This window comes from Macrotis lagotis, chromosome X, assembly GCF_037893015.1.
Source record: "Macrotis lagotis isolate mMagLag1 chromosome X, bilby.v1.9.chrom.fasta, whole genome shotgun sequence".
NCBI lineage: Eukaryota > Metazoa > Chordata > Mammalia > Peramelemorphia > Peramelidae > Macrotis > Macrotis lagotis.
Window position 1 is genome coordinate 27,468,908 of NC_133666.1, and position 12,404 is coordinate 27,481,311.

The 12,404-nt window shown below is 37.6% G+C and overlaps 1 protein-coding gene across 12 annotated transcripts in view; it reads right to left on the reverse strand.

Annotated features, from left to right (window-relative positions):
- MBNL3 (muscleblind like splicing regulator 3) overlaps positions 1–12,404 on the reverse strand; it is a 157,108-nt gene that overhangs the window by 117,395 nt on the left and 27,309 nt on the right. Inside the window, exon 1 of one of the 12 annotated variants that reach the window (XM_074201010.1) lies at positions 355–3,831. The exons of the other annotated variants lie outside the window; for them this stretch is intronic. The gene's annotated coding sequence lies outside the window, so the exon portion shown is untranslated. Of the gene's footprint in view, positions 1–354; positions 3,832–12,404 lie in introns of those variants that run through there. 12 annotated transcript variants of the gene reach the window in all.

Consider the following 12,404-nt stretch of genomic DNA (forward strand, 5'->3'; position numbering starts at 1 on the left):
TATTTGATCTTTTTTATAAAAGAGAATGAAATCAAATTACTAGAGTCAAAAATAAAAAAAGAGAATTCAGAAAAAAATGAAGAAATTGTTTTTAAAATTTTTCCCAGTTCAACAACAAAATTGATCATTAAAATGAAATAGATTAATATCTTAAAATACATAAAATACAGATTCTCAGAAAAATTAAACAACACAATCTCAGAAAAATAATTTAACTATCCATAAATGATTTCTCAAAGAGAAAAAAATCCAGGGACAAGTGGATTTGCAAATGAATTCTATCAAACATTCAAAGATCATTAATTCCAATATTACACAAACTATTCACAAAAACAGAGAAATAAGAGAGCCTACCAAATTCCTTCTGAGACAAATATGGTCTTGATACCTAAAACAAGGAGAAACAAAGCAGAAAAAGAAAACTATAGACAAATATTCCAAATGAATACAAAATATAGAATAAAATTTTAGCAAAGAATTATATAGAAACACATGGAAAACTGTACAGTAGAATCTGAATTTATACCAGGAATGCAGAATTGGTTCAATATTAGGAAAATAGTAAGTCATATTAGTAACAGAAAAAGAAAAATCATGTCAATAAATATAGAAAGAAATTTTTTAAAAATACAGTATCTTTCTGATAAAACCATTAAAATCCTAGAAACAGATGAACTCTTCCTTAATATGAGAAATAGCATCTACTTAAAAGCAAGTACTTGCCTTAGATGTAATGTAGAAACATTATGCCCTTTCCAATAAAATCATAAAGTAAATGTTTTTCATGATTATTATTTGATACAGTTCTCAAAATACTAACTTATTAAAAAGACTAGAAGAAGAAATAGACATAAAGAGAAAAAATGATCCCCTTTTACATATGATGATTAAACTAAAAATTAAAGGAAACAATTACTAACATAAACAGAATAGCAGGATATAAAATCAACCCATAGTCTTCTACATAAGAAAGAGATAGAAAGAAATTCCATTAAAATGTGGAGAATTTAGGGGAATCCTACTTACCAAGGCGCACATAGAAATGAATGTGATTTCAAAAGGCTCTTCCTACAAATAAATATCATTTAGACCTAAAGAATAGGGTAATTGTTCATAGTTAAACTATGTTGATCATGATAAAAATGATACTGACCTAAATTAATTTAGTTATTCTTTGCTATGCCACATTTCCAAAATGTTACTTTGTAGAACCAAAAAATAAAATAACAAAATTCCTTAGGAGGAGTAAAAGCTCAACAATCTCAAGGGCGACAATGCCAAAAAAAAGTGAAACAGGAGGAAGCTAGAAGCATCAAACTCCATCAAAAAGTGGTGATTATCAAAACTATTTGATACTAGTTAAAAACTGAAAAGAAGATTAGTGGAACATATTAGAAACAAAATCAAAAAGCAAAGGAAAATAACAGTGTTCTAAGTTCCCACCAACTACTAGATAAGGAGTTAACTATTGAACACAAACTCAGGAAAACTACAATTAAGTGACAGAAATTAGGTTTAGATCACCATAACAGACCATGACACAATAAAATCCAAATGGATAACTTATCTAGACATAAAAGGTAATATAAACAAATGAGAGGAATGGAAAAGAAGGTATTTTCACAAATGTGGAAAGGAAAAGAGTTCTTGACTGAACTAGTATTAGGAAGTGTAACAGGAGATAATATGGGCAATTTTTTATCACAGAATTGAAAGGCTTAAGGCGCACGTGCGCGCACGTGTGCATGCACATGCAAACACACACACACACACACACACACACACACACACACACACACACAAACAACCAATGCAACTAAAATTAGAAGGGGAATGGTCAACGGGGGGCAAAAAATCTCTGCAGCCAGTTTCTCTGATAATATAGAGACTTGCTGCAGAGATTTTCCCATCCAGTTGACCATTAAAAAAACTTGATTTTGCAATATAAAAGCAAAAGGTATGCACCAATGCAAAAAAAGAAAGAAAAGAGCATCAGTGAAGTATTTAATGAAAATATACAGAAGAAATCAGAAGGAAGTTCAAAGAACAACACAGACAAGCAAGATAATTTTTGAACTAACATGCTGAATTGAGTATTCATTGTTTTCTAAGTAATGATCTTTTCTTGTTCTTAGCATATGGAAATTTTTTTTAGTGTTCCTCAAGGTCAGAATAATAAAAATTTTTGAAAATGTTATAACCTCAATTTAAGGGCTACCTTCCTCTATATGCTGTCTTTTCTGACCCTCTTCACTTCCATCCCTCAATTCCCCTGTGTTTATTTTGTATATTTCCATGGTTTTTCCTGATAGGAGAGAAGTTCTTAGAAACTGATTTCTATAAGTTGGGATATTTTATAATTCTAGATAATTTTCCAACCTTCCAAGGCAGTCCAAAGTAAAGTAGCAAAGAAATATTACAAGGTAACACATGATCAGTGAATGATATCTTCATGGATGTGGGAATTGAATTTCATCTTCCCAAAGGTTTCATATCTTCATCTTTTAAAATCAATGCCACTTTTGGACATAGACAAAATTGAGTTGTTGCCATCTGGTCCAACTCATATATGACTAATAATCCTATGTGACATTCACACAGACAAACAGGGACATTTAAGATTTGTAAAACCCTTGACATCTGTCATCATATTTGAGCCTCAGAACAACCAGTAAGGTAGTTGTTCATATTAACCCATTTTACAAATTTGGAAATTGAGGATCAGAGTTTCAGTGATTTGGTCTCAGACATGTAACTAAGGTCTAAAATTGTTTCTGAGCCCAAGTCTTACTGATTCTAAATCTGGTATTTATTCTATTCTACCACTAGACCTGAAAAGGAATCTCCTCTACAACATGCTGCAACTTGGTCATTCCCTGTGATAGAGCTTTCACTACCTACCCAGCTATCAAGTTATTGGATTGAATACTGAAATCTGCAGAGTGACGGTAGTCATATGCCCCAGATACACGGATCACACGTAAAACAAAATTGTCGATAGCAGATATGTGTCCATTTCTAGATAATTAGAGATGGGGGATTTCCATGCTACTAGTTTAACAAATATGATCCCTGATGGGAATTCAGTATTAGTTTGTTTAAAAGAAAACATTACTTCTTGAGGGGTCATAAAAAGCCAGAAAGGAAAGGGACCCTAGGGATGATCAAGCTCCTTTGATAGATGGGGAGACTGAGTCCCAAAGAAGGGCAGCAATTTGTCCAAGGTCACAATCTGGTACATAATAGATATTCAATAAATGTTTGTTGATTGATAGATTGGCAACAGTGTTGGTAGCAGGGACAGATCAGTCAGAGGAAAGAATATGTGCTGGTTGCTGTTTGGCATTTGAACAAAATGACCAAAGGTAAAAGGTCAAGTGAAATTGCACATTTCCTACTTTGGGGCTTTATTCTAGCCACAGCGACCATTCCCGTGAACTCAGACTAGGAGAGTGCAAAGGTCTAAGATGAGTAAGAGTAAAGAAGCCCCCAGGGAGAAACTATATGGCTGATGTAAGAGCATCTGCCGGGACTGTACTAAAATCTATCCAGTTATTAGCACCGTCAGTTAATGAGATGGCTAAAAGGGTTCTAGAGGCCAAATAAAGGGCACTGCTTCAAGGTGGTGGAAGCAAGCAGAAATTGCATCAATGGTCAATAAAAACCAAACCTGCCCAGAGACTAAAGGAAGCATTTTTTAAGCAAAAAGTCCTAAGGAAATTAGAAGCCTTCAGTAAATGCAGTGGGATTTGGTGTGATAGATGACAAATACAAAAGGAAGTTTTTAAAAATTAATTTCAGCTCTCTCACATACACACGCAGAGGGGGAGGGAGGGAGGGAGGGAGAGAGAGAGAGAGAGAGAGAGAGAGAGAGAGAGAGAGAGAGAGAGAGAGAGAGAGAGAGAGAGAGAGAGAGAGAGAGAGAGAAACACCTCAAAAAGGTTTTCTGTTCAAGGGAGGACTTGATGTCTCTCTTGGGCTCCATATTCAACCCATTGCTCTGCAATTCACTAAGTTTTTGACTAAGAATCTAGGTTATAGATTCATAAGAGCAGAAACTAGGAAGATAAAATAAGAACTGGGGAAGTGAGGGAAGGAGGATGAAGTTAGAATGCAATGGTTTCCAGGTGACTTTCCTTAAATGGCCCCTGAGTGAACCAGGGTAATGAATGGAAGTTACAGGTAGGGATTTTTAGCTCAATATAAAGAAGACCTTTTTGCTGCCCTGTCAAGAAATGGGTTATCCCATTGGATTGTGAATTCCCTGTCACTGGAGGTATTCCAGTAAGGTCAAGAGTGCTGAGATAGGGTTCCTTTACTGCTGGGAGGGTAGGTCAGCTACTCTCTAAACTCCCTTTTACTTCCAATCCTAAGATTCTAAGGAAAAGAGTACAAGAGGAGATCAATTTTGCTCCTTTCCCCCTCTTAACTGTGGATCTAGGTTATGGTGGATAGAGGGTGGGGCCTGCAAGTGAAGTACAAGATTCTGCTTTCAAGGAGATTACAGTTCAGTTGAGGAGAAGAGCCACCTGCTTCAAAGTGACAGAGAAGGAATTTGGAATTCAAAGACCTGAGCTTCAGTCTCAGTTTTCCCATTTCCTACTCATGTGACCTTGGGCAAGTCTTCTCTCTGGGCCTCCATTTCCTCATAATGACCTCTGAGGTCTCTTTCAACTCAAAACCTATCATCCATGAAATTTGGTCTCCTCCTAACATCCCATTTTCTTTCATGGGAGTGGCTAGAATTTGCCCTTAGAAAATCATGATGGACATCTTTGTGCAAACTGAGGGCAGGATGGTACAGTGATTGAAAGACTGACCTTGGATTAAGGGGCAGAACCAGAAATTGAATCCAGGTCTTTGGACTCCACATTCAGTGTTCTTTCCTAATTAGCTGTCATAGTCTGTTTGGAGAAACAAGGACTAGAAATATACAGAAAACAGAGAATTTTCTATTTCCTCTGGCAAAGATGAGACTCCCCTTGTAGTTTAGAAGAATAAGCGGGGGAAGCACATGGTGGCTGAAATCAATTTTAGAGAAGGATTGTTTGCATGGACCTTATTTATCTGCTGATCATTAGGACACTTAGCTAAAAGCCAGGAGGTCTGTCCATGTACACTAAAGTCCAATAAAAAAGATTGTGACAATAAAAAGGTTTCCATTTTTAACTGCTCTAGAAAACTCAGAAGCAAGACCAAAGTCATGAAAAATAATCATTTCATGGGCAATTCAGTTAGCAGGTAAATTCGGGGGTCATTTGTGTGATGCTGTCCTTTTTTCTCATTAAAGTAGAACTGTACAGTATCAGCTAAAGATAGCACAGTCAGAAGTGTCCTATTGCACTGACCAGCCAACTGCACTGAGGGTATAAGGGGTGAGACAAGGCTACTCGCAAAAAGCGCTGATGCCAGAAAGATGCCATCCTGCAATTTGAGATCTGGCTGGCAGCAAGAAGGCAGAATTAGCAAGGAAAATGGGAGGAAAGGAATGAAGCCAGAAAAGGGCACAGTGCAATGCAGAGGGCTGGTTTTGCATCCAGGGTTCAAATCCTGGCTGTCACTTACTATAGGTGTGTGACCTTGGGAAGGTTGCTTCAGTCCCCAGAGCCTCGGTTTCCTCATATTAGGTACCTACTTGCTAAAAGACACCAAGACTTGGGTGCTAAGAGGAACTCTACCATCTTCCTTGAGCAAATCACTTTTGACATCTGTAATAACAGTAAGCTATTTAAGATATAACTTCTTAACCTCTTTTTTCCTTCAATTTTTTTTTAACAGTTTTTAAGACCGAAAAATCACTATTGCTGAAATGAATCCTGAGGGCAGCTAGATGGCTCAGTGGATAGAGTTCTGACCTGGGGTCAGGATGACTCATCTTCCTAAGTTCAAATCCAACCATTTACTAGCTGTGTCATGCTGGGAGAGTCACCTAATCCAGTTTGCCTCAGTTTCCTCATCTGTAAAATGAGCTGAAGAAGGAAATGACAAACCCCTCCAGGATCTTTGTAAAGAAAACCCCAAGTGGGATCATCAAGAGTCAGACATAGCTGAAAAATGAACAAATAACATAAGGTAAAGCCTAGGGACATTCAAAATTCCAAAAGCATTTTAAATACCTACTACATATGTATGTATATATTATTTATTAAGTACCTATTATTAGATAACATGTAAAACACTTTGCAAAGTTTTACATGATTATTGTTTTTATCATCATTGTTATTATCATCGCCACGGCTATCGTTATCATCGTCATACCATAGTGTAATAGAAGAATGCCAGGCTTGGAGTAAGGAAGACCTGGATTTAAATCCTACTTCGGCCTCTGATTTAAACCTGATCCTGGGTAAGTGACAAGTTCTATGCGTCTCACATTTCTATTCTACAAAATGGAGATAATAATAATATGTACGTGCCGAGATTTTTGTAATGACCAGATGAGATAAAGTATATAGAATAGTTTACAAATATTAACATACTATATAAATGGGAACAGTCATTTTTATATTGGTGAAAGAAAGCAATGGAGAAAGGGCTATACCTCAGGGTTCCTTTCCCTCTGAGTATATTCCTAGGCCGTAGGCCAAAGAATAGTTGAAACAGAAGATGGGGGATGGGAGACTGTGACATAGAGAGTCAGGTGCAAGGTTATGGATGGAGACTATTTGCAAGCCAAGGTACCCTAGGCTCAACCATATATGTTGACAGGGAGAAGCAGGTGGTAAAGCCCAGAAAACCTGATGTGGTAGAGAATCCAAAATTTGGTTCTATTGAGGTTGGGGGTTCATTATATGATTCTTTTACAGCAAAACTGTATCTCTAAGGAAGCTTGTTGAGATCATTATAAAAAATAGCCTTTTTCCCTTAAGCCTAAATTGGTTATCCATCAGGGCAAGGTTGCCTAAAGAACATGCTGGGTAGCAATTCAGTTCAATCAACATTTATTAAGCATGTACTGCATACAGAGCACTGGGCTAGGTCTGAGAGAGTTACAAAGAGAAATGACATGGACTTTTCCCACTTCTTGGAGTTCACAGGTTAGGAAGGGATGGGAATTCTATGCAAACAATTATAGCATAGATATAATAGAACATAGTAAATGCAGAAGAGAAGAAATAAACATAGCTTGGCAATTTCCACATCTGTAAAATGGCGAGAATAGATTAACCTGTGATCATCAGCCATAGGATCATAGATCTAGAGCCATAAGAAAGCTTAGAAGATATCTAGTCCACCACTGAGACACACACACACACACACACACACACACACACACACACACAGAGACACACACACACAGACACACACGTTTTACAGATGAGAAAACTGAGGTCCAAGGGGGTGAAGTGAATTACACAGAATCACATACATTTGGACCAAAGTCCTCTGACTTCATAGACAAAGCTTCAGGAATAATTGATTCCATTTTATAGATGGGCTAAGGGAGGGTCAAAGAGGGGAAAGTACTTGCCCTAAGTTATACAGCTTAAAGGCTGGAGCCAAGACTCAAATTCTAACTTTTAGACCAGTGATCTTTTCACTATAATAATTCTTCTTAAAATTAAATTTGACCCTGGATTGTCTGCAGAAATAAATAAAATCACTGATATAGCCACCTCATTTTTCCTATCCATACAATGTTCTTGTTTTAGTGTGCTTTTTCTCTTCTGTACATAAATATTCTCTTGTGTTAAGCAAGGGGAGACAATTTACAGGTCAAGAGAAAGCACTGTGATTTCTGTTCTTTCTGAGGAGCTTGGGTGACATTTGGGCAAACCAGGTCAGGAAATCCCATGTAAGGATATAAATCTTCAGGAGGACCTAAAGGAACCTCATCATTAGTTGGCAGCTGTTTCAGTATGCCTCTGTACATCTGGCTATAGACCCAAATAGGTGTGAAGCAAGGTACAAAGTTCTGAACTGGAATGGGTAGAAATGAAGAAAGATCAAGGTTCCCCAAGGGAGATACAAAAAAAAAATAAGAGTACAATATGTTAGAAGATAAAAGATCTGGGTTCAAATTTTAGCTTGAATATTTATTCCTTAAAAAACCTTGGGTAAGTCCCTTCCCTTACTGTACTTCAGTTTCCTAATCTGTAAATTGTAGGGGTTCGTCTATTCCAGCTGTAGATCAAGGATCCTGTGATCCTAATTCTAAGGCAAATCCTCAACCTTCTTGGACCCAGGAGGATAGTTAAAAAGACAATGCATTATAGTAGCTGATTGATATTATTCCCATTAATTACTTATTTTGATAAATTCTCAAGGATGATACTTCCTCTTTGTAAGGGGTTCTAGGCTTGGCACTTGCCAATTCCTTTCTGTGTTGGTTGGAGCCAGGGGATTTGGAGACTATATTTTTGGTGAATCTCTAAACCCTATGATTAACCGACAGTAACAAATTTCCTGCTCGAACATCTTGGTTAAGGGAACTTCCCGTGATTAAAAATTAATAATAATCTTGCAAGTAAAAGCTATATTTAACCATTTACTTATTAGCCAGTACATCATTTCTATGTATATGTTTAGTGATAGAAGACAAATTGCCCAAGTAAAAGGAACAGTATTCTCATTGACTAGATAAGGAAACTGAGGTCTAGGGAGCTGAAGTGACAAAGGAGTAATGAGAAAAAAAATCTTGGGTTTGAACTTGGGTATTTGGGTTTTAAATCCAATGTTCTTTTCACTACTCTACAACTGAGTCAAAGTCCAAGATATTTTAGTTTAGTCACAGATTTTATCACACTGATAAACTGGTTATTGAGAGAATATCAGCTCCTTGAGGACAGGGACAGTTTTTGCCTTTCTTTCTCTATCTAGCACCTAGTCCAGGGTCTGGCACATACTTGGTGATCGATTTGTATAACTGTATACAACTAAATTAAGAGCAATCAATCAATATTTATGAAATGCCTACTATGTGCCAGTCACTGTCCTAAATATCAGGAATACAAAAAGAGGCAAAAGACAGTTCCTGTTTTCAAAGAGCTTAGAGTCAACATGGGGAGACAATATACAAACAAATGTAAACAAAGCAATATGTCAAAATGATTGGCAGAGGGAAGGTACTAGGGTGTAAAAAAGGATCTTTGACACCCAGAAACAGCTAGGTGGCAGAGCAGATAGACAAAGTGCTGGACCTGGAGTCAGGAGGACCCCAATTAAAATCAGAGCTTAGACTGCTTACTAACTGTGTTCTCAGACAAGCTGCTTAACCTGTTTGCCTCAGTTTCCTCAATTTTAAATGGGGATAATAACGGTAATTACCTGACAGGGTTAATTTGAGGATCAAATGAGATAAAGTTGTAAAGGTGATAGCAGAGTGACTGTTACACAGTTGGAGCTATGCAAATGCTTATTCCCCTCCCCCCTTGTAATAGCCATTCCCTTATCTAAATATTTACTTACCATCCCTTTACTACTATGCTCTAAAATCTTACCAAGAAATCAAGTCAAGATCATGGTTCTTTACTGTTTGCAGATTTCACTCTCTTCCTTGTTTGAAAATGATTACATATGCCCTTCTTCACACTGATGGTGCCCTTATTCTGACAGTGTCTTACCAGTCATATCTACAAGCTCTTCCTACACTGCCATGTAATTCCTCTGAGTCTGGTGATAAACTCATCAAGTCCAATTAAGAGTTTCACTCCATGTCCCCTTATATATGGTGGGTCTCTACTCTCTATCAATTGTGTTTGTTCTATCCTTTTCCAATCACAGATTGTTCTTGGTGAGGAAAACAGAAGCCATATCAGAAATGAGCAATTCTTCCTTCTCTCTGCTATCCATTATCCCATCCATCTCAAGAATCAGTCTTATCCCTGCTTTGATTCTCCTCTTTTCCCAAATATAGCTTTAAAAGCCACAACTACCCTCTATGTTGACCTCAGTTTTCTTCCATTGCCTCAGCTCACTCTAACTTAACTTCCCAACCCCCCTCCCTGGCAAGGTTCCCAACATTTCCATGCCAACAACCAGTTCCTCCTTTTTGGTGAGAATCAGAACCAGACTAGGGTTTCCCCTTGTTGGTTCCTCTACTGTTTCAAGGACAAAGCCATGAAGAAGTTATGAGGCACTCTGCTTTGGGTAGAAATAGAGCAACAGAAGATATCTGGCTCTTTAAAATATAACATTGCTCTGTCTCAGGCTTACCCTTTGTTTCCCAAACCCCACATCAATTTCCTTTCTGGACAGGTGAATTGTATGACTCTCCACTAACAAGCTTGTTTTTACCTACACTGATCTTTTTTTTTTTTAGGTTTTTTGCAAGGCAAATGGGGCTAAGTGGCTTGCCCAAGGACACACAGCTAGGTAATTATGAAGTGTCTGAGACCAGATTTGAACCCAGGTCCTCCTGACTCCAGGGCCAGTGCTTTATCCACTACACCACCTAGCCACCCACCTACACTGATCTTTACCCAAATTCTGGCTACCTAGCTCTCTTTATTGCTTCACCCTCCTGTAATCAACTTCCTCATTAGAAATATATCTTCTTACCATAAAAATGGTATTCCCTATCTTCCTACCCCCTTTGTCTATCTTGTCTATTTTGCAAAACATATATCTTGCATCATATTCTGTCCTCTGTCCCATACAAGTTTCGAGTTGAAGGGATTTTAGAAGTCATTTAGTCCTGCTGACTCATTTCACAATATTAAGGAACTGAAGCCCAGAAAGGGGAAGTAACTAGCCTAAGGACAAATGAGAAGCCAGTAGAAGAGCTGGGATTATAGCTAATTTCAGTGGTACCTGACTTGATCATCACAGAAAGGGCAATTTTATCCCTCCCCTTTAATTTTCAAAGCTCTTTTGATTCCATTTCTAATACAGTAGGCAAATGCATTCTTCCTATTCCCTGCTGTAGCAACTCCATCACTGGCCAAGAACCTGTCATTCTTATATTTGATGCTGTGGTCCGGAGATCCAAATGCCATTCTAAAATAGTCCCTTTAACCAGTTGTTTACCCCTTAAATATGCCTTTCTCTTCCAAATCCTTTGCTTTCTATCCACAACAGTGATTTAAAAAGGCATGTCTATTAGTCTTTAATATAGAGACTCTTATTCTGGGATCTGTGAACTTTAAAAAATTGATAATTGTTTTAACGTAATTGATTTTCTCTGGAATCCAATGCATTTTATTTATGCATTTAAAAACATCATTCTGCAGTCTATAGAAGGGATCTATAGGTTTCACCAGATTGCCAAACAAGTCCATGATATAAAAAGTTGGAAACTTCCTGCTTTGGGGAATTATAAATCCAATGTTAGTCAAATCTATAACCTGGCAGCCATAAAATTCCATCTTAGGTCATGAATTCTGTTTGGGTCACCACACTTGGGTAGGGATATTGACAAATGAGAAAAGGTCCACGAAAACTTAATAAGGAATGTTAGATTTACATTTAATATAAGGCAGAACTTTCTGGCCATTATAACTACCTGAAAATGGGACAGGCTGCCTTGGTGTGTGGGCAAGTTTGCTGTCAATGGAGCAGTTAAAGCCAAGGTAGATGACTTACTTGTTGAGAATGTTGTGGAGGGGATTTGTTCTTCTGGCAGAGGTGGAGCTACACAATCTGTGACCTAAGTCCAAACTCTGTGATTCTATATCTTAAAGAAATTATTTAATGACATTAAGATCAATAACAATTTTGATATATACGAAATGAACAATCTATTCATATTTAGACCTTTGTAACTTCCTGAGCTTCTTTTTTGAAGTGATTCCTTTTTTGCAACTAATCAGCAGTTATTTTTTTCTGAACACTTTTTAGCTACTGTGTCCTGAGAATGTTACTTCAGCACAGCTATACAAATACTGTTTCATTAATACAAAAGATAAGGACCAGAAATGTCACCTGATGGACAATCTAGGTTCATCATTGAGGTCAACAATTATTCATGAGCATTAACTGTGTGTAGCACACTGAGCTAAGTGGTGGGGACACCAAGACATCTCCCCCTCCCCTCAAGGGACTTATGACCTAGTTGTGAAGCTGGTAGGTAGAGGGGAAAAGAGCTAGCAATAGAATGCATTGGCTAAATGTCAAAAGAGAGAGATTCAGGGAGTGTGAGTGATGAATGGGAGAGGAAAGAAGAGATAGCACCAAGGCCTCATAGAGATCAGGGAGAAACTCTGAGGTGGAACAAGAGTAAGGTCACAAAATCAGAGATCTAGACTGACCAGGATTCAAATTCCAGCTAGGTCATGGACTTCCTGTGTGACCTTAAGCAAGTCACTTTGACATTGTGGGGCTTCAATTTCCTCCTCTAGAAAATTATAGAGTTGGACCACAAGACTTTCAAGGTCTTTTTTCTGGCTCTAAAATTGATGATCTTCTGCAATTTTTTGCCAGCCTAATGCCCACATTAGAACCAGACTGAGTATCTCCTCAATTTT